The following is a 13,970-nucleotide window of genomic DNA, read 5'->3' as shown; positions in this document are numbered from 1 at the left end:
TTATTTACCATAAGAAACGGTCTCCTTTTTTTCAATACCTCCCAAGCCATGCGACCTAGTGACTCCAAACCAATGCAGAATAGTTATCCTATATGGGACTCATTGGGCACACCTCTTTTTATGATCACTGTATGCACACTGTATTTTATATTAATATTTTAAAGAAAATACATTATTTCATATAAGAAACAGTCTCCTTTTTTTCAATACCTCCCAGGTCATGTGGCTTAGTGACTCCAAACCAATGCAGAATTGTTATCCTATATGGGACTCATCGGGCACACCTCTTTTTATGATCACTGTATGCACACTGTATTTTATATGAATATTTTAAAGATAATACATTATTTACCATAAGAAACGGTCTCCTTTTTTTTCAATACCTCCCAAGCCATGCGACCTAGTGACTCCAAACCAATGCAGAATAGTTATCCTATATGGGACTCATCGGGCACACCTCTTTAATGGGCACTGTATGCACACTGTATTTTACATTAATATTTTAAAGAAAATACATTATTTCATATAAGAAACAGTCTCCTTTTTTTCAATACCTCCCAGGTCATGTGACCTAGGGACTCCAAACCAATGCAGAATAGTTATCCTATATGGCACTCATCAGACACACCTCTTTTTATAGCGACTGTATGCACGCTGTATTTTAAATGAATTTTTTAAAGAAAATACATTATTTCATATAAGAAACAGACTCCTTTTTTCCAATACCTCCCAAGCCATATGACCTAGTGACTCCAAACCAATGCAGAATAGTTATCCTATATGGGACTCATCAGACACACCTCTTTTTATGGTCACTGTATGCACACTGTATTTTATATGAATATTTTGTAAAAAAAAATACATTATTTCCTATATGAATGGTCCTCTTTTTTCAATACCAGAGAGTGAAAGAAGTACCTATCTTCAATTTTCAATTAATTAAAAAGTGACAGGTGGGCGGGACATCCGGTTAATTAAGGTCAAAGGTCTTTGATTTCCAGTGAGGGCGGGACATCCGGTCTTTGAACTTGTCATCAATTGAGTCTGACAGGTTGTTTGAAAGTGGCGGGTTGCTTTTGGTAGGAGTCATGTGTCTGGGGGAGGGGGCTGTGTGTGTGTGTGTGTGTGTGTGTGTGTGTGTGTGTGTGTGTGTGTGTGTGTGCCTGCGGGGAGATAGTGAATTTGACAGTTTTGTAGGTTTTAGTGTCATTTTTGTACTTTTTATGATCATTTTGTATGGTTTTTTTTGTCATTTTGTATGTTTTTTAGTCAGGGGTGGGGGTGGTACACGGATGTGCTGGTAATGGGTGAGCGTGTGTCCAGGGTGGGGGTGTGCAGGGATGTGCTGGTAATGGGTGAGCGTGTGTCCAGGGGTGGGGGTGTACACGGATGTGTTGGTCATGGGTGGGGGTGTGTCCAGGGGGTGTGGGGTGTCATGGGAGTGTCATGCGCGAGCAATTATGAGCTGCGTTGTTAGGGAGAATAAAAGCGGTGTAAAAGTATGGGTAAAGATAGCAAAGTAAAAATGGCTAGTTTATCAACTCCTGAAAATGTGGGTCCTAGTAGCGAGCGGCTAAGTGGGGCCCCTAAGAGAAAACATTAAGAGAAATCATTAAGAAAAGACACAAGAGAAAGCTATAGGCATCAGTATAGGCATATGGATGCTTTTGAATTTGGCGGGGGTGCTTTTGGTAGGAGTCATGTGTCTGGGGGAGCGGGCTGTGTGTGTGTGTGTGTGTGTGTGTGTGTGTGTGTGTGTGTGTGTGTGTGTGTGTGTACATGGGGTGTTGGGTGTCTCATGTGCAGGGATGCATGGTGTGTGTCATGAGGTGACCATGGGAGTGTTAGACAATTATCAAAAATAAAAAATTATCCAAAAAATATGTCTGTATAAAAAAAGGTTGGCATCAACAGAGTTTTAAATTCAAATTCATCAAGATTTTCATCAATACATTGAAAAGAATAAAATGTATCAGACAGCAGAGCGGTGGAGAGAGGGTAGGGGCTGGGCCAAAGGTCTGTGCGTGAGCGTGTGTATGTGTGTCTGAGAGAGGGGGGAGAGAGAGAGAGGAGGGGGTTTGTATGACTGTATGTATGCTTCAAGTTTTAGTGATATGAACCTAAATAAAAGAATCAAGGATGTGATGATGCCAAGAGCCTAAAAAGGTTTCAGCCATGTGTCTGTGAACTAAAATAAAAAATAAATCCTACATTTAAGCTGAACTTTAAGGTTCAGGGTCATGCATGTCTAATGTCATGGCTCCAGGGCCCTGAGGGAGTAGGTTGTGTGTGTGTGTGTGTGTGTGTGTGCTTGCATGCTTGAGAGTGAGAAAGAGAAAGGTTGGAATGTTTAGTTATGTTTATGTTTTTAGGATTATTAAACTGAATGTGAATGAACTGAATGATCTGATCCTGTCAAGAACCTTCTTTCATATATATTTCTGTGAACTAGAATAAAAAATAAATCATAAATGTAATGTTCAGGGGTAAGCGTGTCTAACGTCATGGCTCCAGGGCCCTGAAGGGTAGGTTGCAAGTGTGTGTGTGTGAGAGAGAGAGAGAGAGGGGGAGAGAAAAGAGAGAGGGTCTATGTATAGGTACTTTATGCTGAAGGATGGGTGTCTGTGTGTGTGTTTTTATGAATGAAGATTGGGGAGGGGAGACTTGCTGTACTGTAGGAACGTGGTGGAGCTATTGATCAATCTAAGTATCCATCCAATGATCTGTAGATCGGTCACTCATATTGTAACTTCATATGGACTTTGCACTCAGAGACCACCTCCTTTTTAAGTTTGTGAGGTTAATGAATATTTTTTTACTGTTTTATCATTAATAAATAAAGAGAGGGTGGGGTATACCAAATGAGAAAGTCCATTATATCAACAAAAGAGGCACCAAAGGCAAGTAAGTTGAAGGTTTACCTGTACTGGGTCAGATTATATTAGTGTTATATGCAGATTTTGTCATAGTCAGATGGTGTCTCTAGGATATCATGAAATAAACTAAAAGTAACATTTTATAATCAATAATAACATTTAGGAGTTAGGAATAAGTGAAATAATTAAGAATTTCCAGTTTCATCCGCACACTTCCTTCTGCTTCACACCCAATATATCCTTTTCAATATATCCTTTCCTTTTTCATGGCATGGAGGGTTTTTTTCCCCGCAGTAGGTATATCTAGCTATATCTATTGCTTGAACACTAGCATAAAAAATATTCCACAGTTAGCGAAACCTTAAACTCAAGGAGGAAAACATCAGCACATATTTGCACTAGCCTACTATAACCACATTGTTAGCTTCGCTAAAAATGGGATTTACTTCATTTTAAATCCCATGAAAATAAAGTTTATAGTATATATATATATAGTATATAACAAAGTTTTTATAGGGAATATTGTGCACTTAGCATAGAGGGCAGCGTCTCTCAGGCAGAAAAACAGTCTTGCTATTTGGCTGAAAAGTATTGAAAAGCCTTGAAAAGTATTTACTACGGCAAGGTAAAATATACGTTTTTCCGAGACAAAAGACAAAACTGTCTTGAAGCCTTGACAAACCACATGAATAGGTCAGGCCTCAGCATTCACCTATTCACTTCCATTATATTGTATGTCGCGGAACAAAACTTCTCAACAAACTTCTTCTCAAAGCATATAAGACACAATCCTGCATCAAATTCTTCTGTTCTCTTAGCATAACTGTCTTTATAAAAACCTATGTATTCTGGCAAAAGGCTCATGGGAACACCATGAAACGGCGACACCAAAACTTGCCATATGATCAATTGCTTACCTGGTTCAGTACTTAGCTGCACTTACACATGATTCTGTCAGATAAATTCATTGAGGAGGTAAAATATATCAGTTCAACGTAATACCATGGATCACTAACTGCGACAAACCCTGTTTTCCTTTTTTCACAGTAGTAAAAAACAATTAGGTAAATGGAATGCTCAATTGGAATGACTAGCTGAATGCCATACATTGGTGTTTCATTCAAAACTAGACTGTATTATGTAATGTTATATGACTTTTCCTTTTTTACAGCATTCACACTTTTTGCAAAACGCTACAAACATTGATTTACAAAACACTAAACATATCTCTCTACTCTGTGATGTAGAAATCACATATTTTCCAAAATTCTTCCAAAATACTACCACCAGAACTCAATTGATCAAACACAATGATAAGGTGAAAAGACTCCTAGCTGCATTACTGTCAACTCAACAATCAGGTCTAAACACAGGGCAACAGTGGAGCCCTAGTCAGCAACAGAAAATGAAGGCAATATAGCACTGAGGAAGAGATAACTGTAGGCACATGTGAAGAAAGACAAGGACCACATGTATTTATCAGATGAGATTTGAGCAACATTGCTTATGAAGATTGGGTCGAGCCACGTAACATATAGCTTTCTATCTTTTTTGTTTGACCTAAGTACCAAACACTGCTCTTTTTACCAACATAGTATTTCCAGAATTTCTGAATTTACTTCACTTTACTTCACCATGTGAAGAGAAAAAAGTCTGCAATGTAGAGGTGGGGTCTTATGCTGCATGTTTGGGCAGTATATTCTCTATGTATACGTACTCTAAATTATCCTCTAATCCTTTGCAAAAATATTAGGTTACTATAGCATTAGTTATAGATTACTATTAGGTTACTATTAGGCATACTGCAGGGGTGTAAAATGGAGGACGCAAATGCAGACACCGAGATGGGAAATAGATATAAGGTTAGAATGTTAAGGTTAGTCAGCAGCACAAAGCGGTAGGTAAATCTCAGTAGTCAGGTTCAATACAGAGGAAACAGAGGCAAGACAAAAATAATAAACAATAAGAATCCAAAAATTCAAGAGATTTTGAAAAGAGACGTGACGCCGAACGACAGAGCTGAAACATTTAGAAAATAAGTCAGAAAAGACCCAGAAACAAGACAGTGTGTGACAGAGATAGTCAGGGTGATTGAGTAACTTAGAACAGGGATGCAGGACTCAATCAACAGAAATCCAGGAAGTGCAGTAACAGGACACAACATGGCGTGGACAGAGGGGCCTAGCACACATGACCAACACGGCATGACAAGGAACAGGAAACATAGAAACTGGACCAGACTGTGACTCATACACTATATCCTAGGGGTAAACATTTTTACATAGGTGTAGGACATTGAGTAGCCTACATTAGGGTGTAACTGGTTCAAACATTATCAGATCATATGATGGCTGGATGGATGGATGTGTTATGACAATGTGATATGTGATATGGTTTTAAAAGATCTGAGGTGTAGTGTTTTTTTTTTAAATAAAAAAAAAATTTGAGGGAATTGCCAGCAATTGAATATGTTGCAACTATTGAGGTTTAAACTTACAGGAAAAGTACAGATTTTTGTAAAATGCTGCGACATTTAGAAATTCAATTAGAGGCCGTACACTTACCGGTAGTTACATTTCTAACCATCTGGTCCTGGATCTTATAAAGTCTCCTTTAGCCAAATCCCAATAAACGTTCATCATCAACTTTGTAAGCTGATATTTCCAACTTTTCTTCTTCACTCATCTCTTTTGTCAGCTCATTTATTGTCTTTAGTAGTTTCATCTCTAACTGTTTGTTTCTTCTCATTAGGCTATTGGTCATGGATATTGCATTGACATTATTGTTTATTACTTTTTTCCTTTACATAGTCTTAACCACATTTTAAAGTCATTTTCATCTGTAAGTCGCTTTGGACACAATCCATAATTGTTTTTTTGGTGGCATTACAAGGGCAAAATATCTGGTCATATCCTTAACAAAAAACAAACTTTTTTTTAAAAGTAAAATGCATCGTTCAGCGGTCAAAGCGTATGAGTAGATGCTTACTTTATTCTGAGGAGGAGTTCAAGGGTGTCTAAAGTATAAAAAAGAAAGGATCCCTCACCTTTTAATTAAAAAGGTCTGTTTCTAACTCCTCGTTCTCCTACTTTGCTCTGAAGAAATAAAATGCAGGAAAACCAATGTGATTCAGTAGGCCTAAATATGATACAGAAGTACTGTACTGCCCGTGGCACGGAGGAAGGTGGTTCATGTCCCAATGCATATTAAATCCCTTTTAGAGGGCATTTAGAGGTCCCTTAATAGGCCAAAAAAGCTGACACACAATGTTGTGAGACACCGACTCATTTTTGGAGAAAAGTTGATCATTGTTCATCCTTAGTCATTAATGTTATACATCATAGATTTAGGGAGATATTAGACTCTCATCCATCGAAATGGCTGATTTAGCGGGGGATTGTATGTCAGCAGAACTTGTACATAGAACATGGTGGGGTAATCAAGGATTCTTGTTATGCTTTTATGAAAAATGGATACAATTGGTAGCCTAATCTTTTCAAAACGTTGTGCGTTAAGCTCATAGGCTTAAATAACAATTATTATTAAAGTTTATTTAGGCAGGGACAGATACAGAATAATGATTTTGAAGATTTTTATCTTTACCCCCACAAACACATCAACACATGGGAAAGTATGTAGATAGTTTAAAAATTGAACGCATGTATCAAAGTCCCACTATAGAACCAGCCGCTCGGCATTTTCATTTCATTCTTGAAAAGTCAGAATCTTTTGAAACAGGCGAGAACATGAACAGCTAGTCAAGAAGGGCATAATAATAGGTGAAACAACATAGTTTAGTTACCCCGAAATAGTAGTCTAAATAGCATGTTAGGCCTAACATAGACCTCTACAGGCAACATCTTTAGGTGGCAACTTCTTTAGTTGATTACTTATGTTGAGACAATTTTGTTTTGTATCACAAGTTTTCTGAAAATGTAAGTTCATACAAACACTATTCCAATAGCAATAAAACTATTTGTTTTGGGGTGTTTGGGGACTGTGTCTTACCTAGATGTGTAATTGTACCCGTTGTGTTTCATTGGACGATAACATTTTAGGGCGGGTGTGGTAACATAAGCATATATACTAGCTATATAAACTAGTTTGGCTATGTAGTTAATAGCTCTCAAAGACTTACCGACATGGCTGAAGCACATGCACCTAGCGCACCTGTCTCCAAGAAAAGAGTTACGCTCATGCCGGTTAGCAACAGGATCGAAAACTTTCTGGGTAAACCGAGTGATGCAGTAGAATACCAATGGCTGCTGAGCGATGGTCGCAGAGGAGGCTATGTTTTTGACAAAGATGATTGCAGTGTGAAACTATATGCTATGGCATCGCAGGATTTGGTGTTTTCAGATGACATGCCACACATCTCATTTTGTGACACCGATTGGATAATGTTTAGGGACATTTGGAGCGATATTGAGCTACCTATGGACACCACTACACAGCGGCATGGAATAGCGCGCTCTCTACCCAGCGCTACCATATTTATGCTCACTGTCCAAAGAACTTCATTCACCTGTCTAGTGATGTTTACAGAAAACCATCATATGATTCTGATGAAAATAAATTCGCAGATACACCTAAAGTGAGGTATCTATGGAAAGACCTGCATGTTCTAAGTAATGTTTTCAAAAAGGTTGATAGATTGTTCAAATGGAGTGCTGATTTGGAAAGATACCGAGGTGACCCTGACTATCCAAGACGCGTCAAGCTGATCTGGATCTGGCCAAACAATGTGAATTGGCACCTCTGGAATCAACGCCCCTAGCTCATGAAACTTAAAAAAGTGCTGTTCATCTTTTTTTCTTTTTTTTGTTCATCTTTTTTTTGCTGTAATGACCACACCCTTTTTCTTGTTCTTTTATTATTAATAGTATTATCATATCATTTTATTGCCTTTTTTCTCTGTTTGCTTGTTCCCGCCAGCGGGACGGTTACCCCCTCCCCCACCTCCCCCCAACATTCTAAATCAATTGCAAAGATTGTTAAGGCGGAGCAAGATACTTCATCAGGAGCCACTTCCGGGAACCCGGATCGCACGAGGGGGGGGGGGTCAAAATCCCCCTTTATGCAGAGCAGAGGCAGCGACTGCTCCATTGAAGTCTATGGGCATAGCTCAGAATTTTACCACATATGCTAAGGTCTTAGTTCTATAGAGTTAGGAATGTGAATTTCGGGCACGTTTTCATGATCCTCAAACCCTTGTGAACATTTCAGGTACATTTTTAGCATTTTTGAGCATTCCAGTCTGGAGAAAATCGACTTTATATCAGGTGTGCGCCGGTTATTTATGCCGCTGCTGTTGGCGGGTTGCAACGTACGCTCATCAATACGTCATCGACACTTATGCAGACAGGATTCGATCCCCATTTCGCGCCCATAGACATGAACTACGACGAAGTATCTTGCTCCGCCTTAACAATCTTTGTCAATTGTATGCACCATATTGCTATGTAGTATAGTAATGTTATACACCATTTCAAAGCTTTGACTCTTGGGAATCCAAAAATGACAACTTTTTTCATGTACAATCTGTATAGTGCTTTACATTCTCAGATTAATTTTATTATGTCTCAATTAAATTTGATCCAAAATGCCCCCCTCCCCCTCCTCCGCTTTTGGAGATACCCTGACTTCTGGCTGCAGTGTAGCTGCAGCACAATAAGTAGATGCCTCATATTGGGTACTGAAATATTCACAAGAATCCATAGAAATTGAATCTTCATGTTGTATTATCCAATATTAGTTGTAGAGATGCATAGTGTATCTTATACACACTCATTGAACCAACAAAGTAAAGGCAAAAATAGAGACTTTTTTGTAATTATTCCATATTTTGTGTAGTCAGTCTATATCAGAACACCTAACATACAATCTAAATAGTCCACAAGAAACCTCAAAGTGTTACCTTTCATTTGAGACCAGGATTATGCTTCTACACAAAGGGGTTCATGTGCAGTAAGCATTTGATTGTCAGTATGCATTTTGGATAACAAAAAGTCCTATGGGGAGTATCCATAGGCATTTTACCAAACGCATGGGCATACCTTGGCAAATAATAGTCTAAAGCACTCATATTTTCATTCTATATTGATCAACTTTTGCACACAGCTTCACAAGACCTGGTGCTAGGGCTCAGTTGTGTTTCTAAGGGATATCAAGTGACCTAGAGGGCTGAAATGTGGTCAGTTCAGAGATGCTTGTAATCCAGCAGAAAGAAAAAACTATATTCTAGTCTCTGTAGCTCTTTGTCAGTACATCACACAGTTATCTTGACTGCTTCCTACGAAAGCTACAGGTTCTCAGCTTTCTATAGAGGTCCAGCACTTGATGGTTGACCCCAAAAGAGGTGGGAACAATGCCCTTGTAAGTAGGCACAGTGCAATTTCAGGCAAAAACTTGAAATTTTTACTGAGAACTATGTAGTTAATGGATTGAGTGTTTTATTGTTGTAAGGTGACCTTGAGTGTTGAGAAAGGTGCCCGTAAATAAAATCCATTATTATTAATAATATTATATTAGTTTTCCATTTATAAGAAACAACTTAGCGATAGATCTTCATTCATCCCATTTGAGATTCAGGTGTTTAAGTAAAAAAAAATGCCTAGTATACGTATATGCTTATGTTACCACACCCGCCCTAAAATGTTATCGTCCAATGAAACACAACGGGTACAATTACACATCTAGGTAAGACACAGTCCCCAAACGCCCCAAAACAAATAGTTTTATTGCTATTGGAATAGTGTTTGTATGAACTTACATTTTCAGAAAACTTGTGATACAAAACAAAATTGTCTCAACATAAGTAATCAACTAAAGAAGTTGCCACCTAAAGATGTTGCCTGTAGAGGTATAGTGGGACTTTGATACATGCGTTCAATTTTTAAACTATCTACATACTTTACCATGTGTTGATGTGTTTGTGGGGGTAAAGATAAAAATCTTCAAAATCATTATTCTGTATCTGTCCCTGCCTAAATAAACTTTAATAATAATTGTTATTTAAGCCTATGAGCTTAACGCACAACGTTTTGAAAAGATTAGGCTACCAATTGTATCCATTTTTCATAAAAGCATAACAAGAATCCTTGATTACCCCACCATGTTCTATGTACAAGTTCTGCTGACATACAATCCCCCGCTAAATCAGCCATTTCGACTGATGAGAGTCTAATATCTCCCTAAATCTATGATGTATAACATTAATGACTAAAGATGAACAATGATCAACTTTTCTCCAAAAATGAGTACAGTACAGTACTTCTGTATCATATTTACACAGTAGGCCTACTGAATCACATTGGTTTTCCTGCATTTTATTTCTTCAGAGCAAAGTAGGAGAACGAGGAGTTAGAAACAGACCTTTTTAATTAAAAGGTGAGGGATCCTTTCTTTTTTATACTTTAGCCACACTTGAACTCCTCCTCAGAATAAAGTAAGCATCTACTCATACACTTTGACCGCTGAACGATGCATTTTACTTTTAAAAAAAAGTTTGTTTTTTTTCAGATATTTTGCCCTTGTAATGCCACCAAAAAAACAATTATGGATTGTGTCCAAAGCGACTTACAGATGAAAATGACTTTAAAATGTGGTTAAGACTATGTAAAGGAAAAAAGTAATAAACAATAATGTCAATGCAATATCCATGACCAATAGCCTAATGAGAAGAAACAAACAGTTAGAGATGAAACTACTAAAGACAATAAATGAGCTGACAAAAGAGATGAGTGAAGAAGAAAAGTTGGAAATATCAGCTTACAAAGTTGATGATGAACTTTTATTGGGATTTGGCTAAAGGAGACTTTATAAGATCCAGGACCAGATGGTTAGAAATGTAACTACCGGTAAGTGTACGGCCTCTAATTGAATTTCTAAATGTCGCAGCATTTTGCAGAAATCTGTACTTTTCCAAGTTTAAACCTCAATAGTTGCAACATATTCAATTGCTGGCAATTCCCTCAATTTTTATTTTTTTATTTAAAAAAAAAAAAAAAACACTACACCTCAGATCTTTTAAAACCATATCACATATCACATTGTCATAACACATCCATCCATCCAGCCATAATATGATCTGATAATGTTTGAACCAGTTACATCCTAATGTAGGCTACTCAATGTCCTACACCTATGTAAAAATGTTTACCCCTAGGATATAGTGTATGAGTCACAGTCTGGTCCAGTTTCTGTGTTTCCTGTTCCTTGTCATGCCATGTTGGTCATGTGTGCTAGGCCCCTCTGTCCACGCCATGTTGTGTCCTGTTACTGCACTTCCTGGATTTCTGTTGATTGAGTCCTGCATCCCTGTTCTTAGTTACTCAATCACCCTGACTATCTCTGTCACACACTGTCTTGTTTCTGGGTCTTTTCTGACTTATTATGACCGCCGCTAGCGAAGCTAGCTAAGCGGTCATATAGGGATTGTCAAAGTTTTTTTTTTTTTTTTTTTTTTTCCCCGTCATCTACTTCCTGAAATTTTGGTCAACGATACCCGGGGCACCGAAACACCGGGGCACATGAAATTTGGTGGGTATGTAGCCCCACTAGACTTTTACGGAAAAATTTCGTTTGGTCCCCGGGGGCCACTCCCCCTCCGCGCTGGGCCCCCCGAAACCCAAAAAATGCAGTTTTTCCTAAATAACTACCTGAACCGTGGCACCGAGGATGAAGACATTTTTATGGTATGTTGGTCTCAAGGGCCCACATCAACCTAGCCCATAATCACTCATTTGTGATTTGCACCCCCCCCCCCCCCCCCCCCCCGGTAAAAAAATGAAAATGCAATATCATTCTGCTTTAATCGCCCCTCTCTTCAGTAAAGACGTTCAGAACTGCACCAAATTTTATGTGTATGATTAACCTGACATTCTCTGGGGGTATGCCAAGTTTCATCCATGGGGGGGTCTAAAAAATTAAGTTATGTGTACATTTAGTGACTGTACACTCATTGGCCTGTAGATGGTGGTGCACACATATACACATGCACACACACACAGGCACCCACATACTATGGGTATTAGAACCAATACAAATGAGTGATTATGGGCTAGGTTGATGTGGGCCCTTGAGACCAACATACCATAAACATTTCTTCATCCTCGGTGCCACGGTTCAGGTAGTTATTTAGGAAAAAAAGCACTTTTTGGGTTTCGGGGGGCCCAGGGGGAGTGGCCCCCGGACACCAAACGAAATTTTTCCGTAAAAGTCTAGTGGGGCTACATACCCGGTATTAGAACGGCCGATACATAATTACAAATTCAGTAGGATTAAAAGAAAGCCAAAATAAATATTCATCATCATCATCATGGCTGCATTTCCAGTATTGGCGATAAGTAGTCGTTTGTCCACTAGATGGCGCATCGTTGCAGTGAGACGTAATTTTGTTGGAAGTTAATCTAAAGTGGGTTGGAAAGACACTACGCTTCCTACAAGGACACGACTGTAGTAGGCTGCTTATGACCATAACCTAGGCTAGGCCTAGCCTACTAACAGGAGCTAAGTGAGCCACAACACGTTCATTACGTGATGGTTTTTTAATGGAAAATATATAGACTACCTGAAAGATAACCTGTCTATGATGCATCCTAAACACCGGGCTGGGACATTTCTGCTCAAGGTCTCAAAAAGTATCTGAGTCAACGTTCATTCCCAAACACCCATAGGCTACTTCAATCCTCTATTTTCAAAGGTGATTCAAGTAAGGAAGAGCATGGCTCAAAGTAAAGTAACTGAAACTACATAAATTCGTCAAAGTGAATAATTTGTGTCAACTCGCCGCAATGTAGATTTATTAACGCACCCGTGATGATCTACATCTCCATTTAAACCAGATGTTTTAGAGCGCACGCTGAGATGTATTCAGGGCAGGGCTGTACCTACACATATTTGTTGCACGTGCTACAAAAATCATTCTTTGCGATGGATGATTTAGTACCAACGTTACACCGGTCAGATACAGTTTTGCCTATGGCTATTCCGTGAGACTGAGGCGCTTTTTGTTTGTTCGAAGTGCGTGTTTAGGGTGTGAGAGGGGAGTCGATGTGCTTTGGTTCCAGCTTGGTAGTTGTAGTCTATGCGATTAAAAAACACGTGTGTGTGAAGTATCCAAACAATGATAACGCTTTCATTATGGCTGCTTTAGCCACAGACCTTGAGCTACTGTACAGTGGGTTGGGTTCCATTTAGAAGTGTCCACTTCATTCGCCCTTTCCGTGATTCACAGCTACGTGAAATGTATTACTACTGATATGCAGAACTATTAACTTTTCGCCAAGAGGTGGCAGCTTGATACTGTAAGGCAGGGGTCCCCAACCTTTTATGTACCATGGACCGGTTTGATTCATATTTTTTTTTCACGGACGGGGGGGGGTTCGGGGGTTCCATGTTCCATATGTGTTGTGTATGCATAACTTGAAAAGAACTAGCTCCAGTTATGTAGGAACAGTGAAGGTAACGATCTCTTGTGAAAAACGTGAACTTGAAGAAGTGAAAATTGAACAATATGAACTATGAATATTGAACAACTTGAAGCTACATCTATAAGTGTGAACATGCTTAACAAAATATGGGAACAAAACATGTGCGCCGCGGTGGGCTTTGCCGCGATTATGGACACGTACCAAATGCGTCATGTGAAACGCCTGTGGGCGCATTGGAGAAAGCCATGAGCGTCCCTCTCGCACGTTAAAGGTGTTGAAAACGGCCAATAAACTCCTCTAAGCAGGCAATAGATGGCATGGGCATGTCACATATTATTGTCTTTTTGATTAGGCCTACCAAGCACATATTCACGTTTAAATGAAGGTGGATAATTTAAAACAAAAGCAAATTGTCCTGAAAGCATCCGATATGTCGCCCTTGGATTGAAAGTCAAAACTTTGAATGCGTCTTATGAAGCATTGGAGAAAGCCATGAGCGTCTCTCTCGCAAAATAAGTATAGGTATAAGTATATATGCTCTTTTGATCCCGTGAGGGAAATTTGGTCTCTGCATTTATCCCAATCCGTGAATTAGTGAAACACACTCAGCACATAGTGAGGTGAAGCACACACTACCTGCAACAACAGCGGGGAAAAAGAT

This window comes from Alosa pseudoharengus, unplaced genomic scaffold (genome assembly GCF_046254945.1).
Source record: "Alosa pseudoharengus isolate Yale_2024_CS ecotype anadromous, Long Island Sound unplaced genomic scaffold, YU_APseudo_1.1 YU_APseudo_1.1_scf_4, whole genome shotgun sequence".
Taxonomy (NCBI): domain Eukaryota; kingdom Metazoa; phylum Chordata; class Actinopteri; order Clupeiformes; family Clupeidae; genus Alosa; species Alosa pseudoharengus.
Note: the sequence above shows the minus strand (reverse complement) of the source record.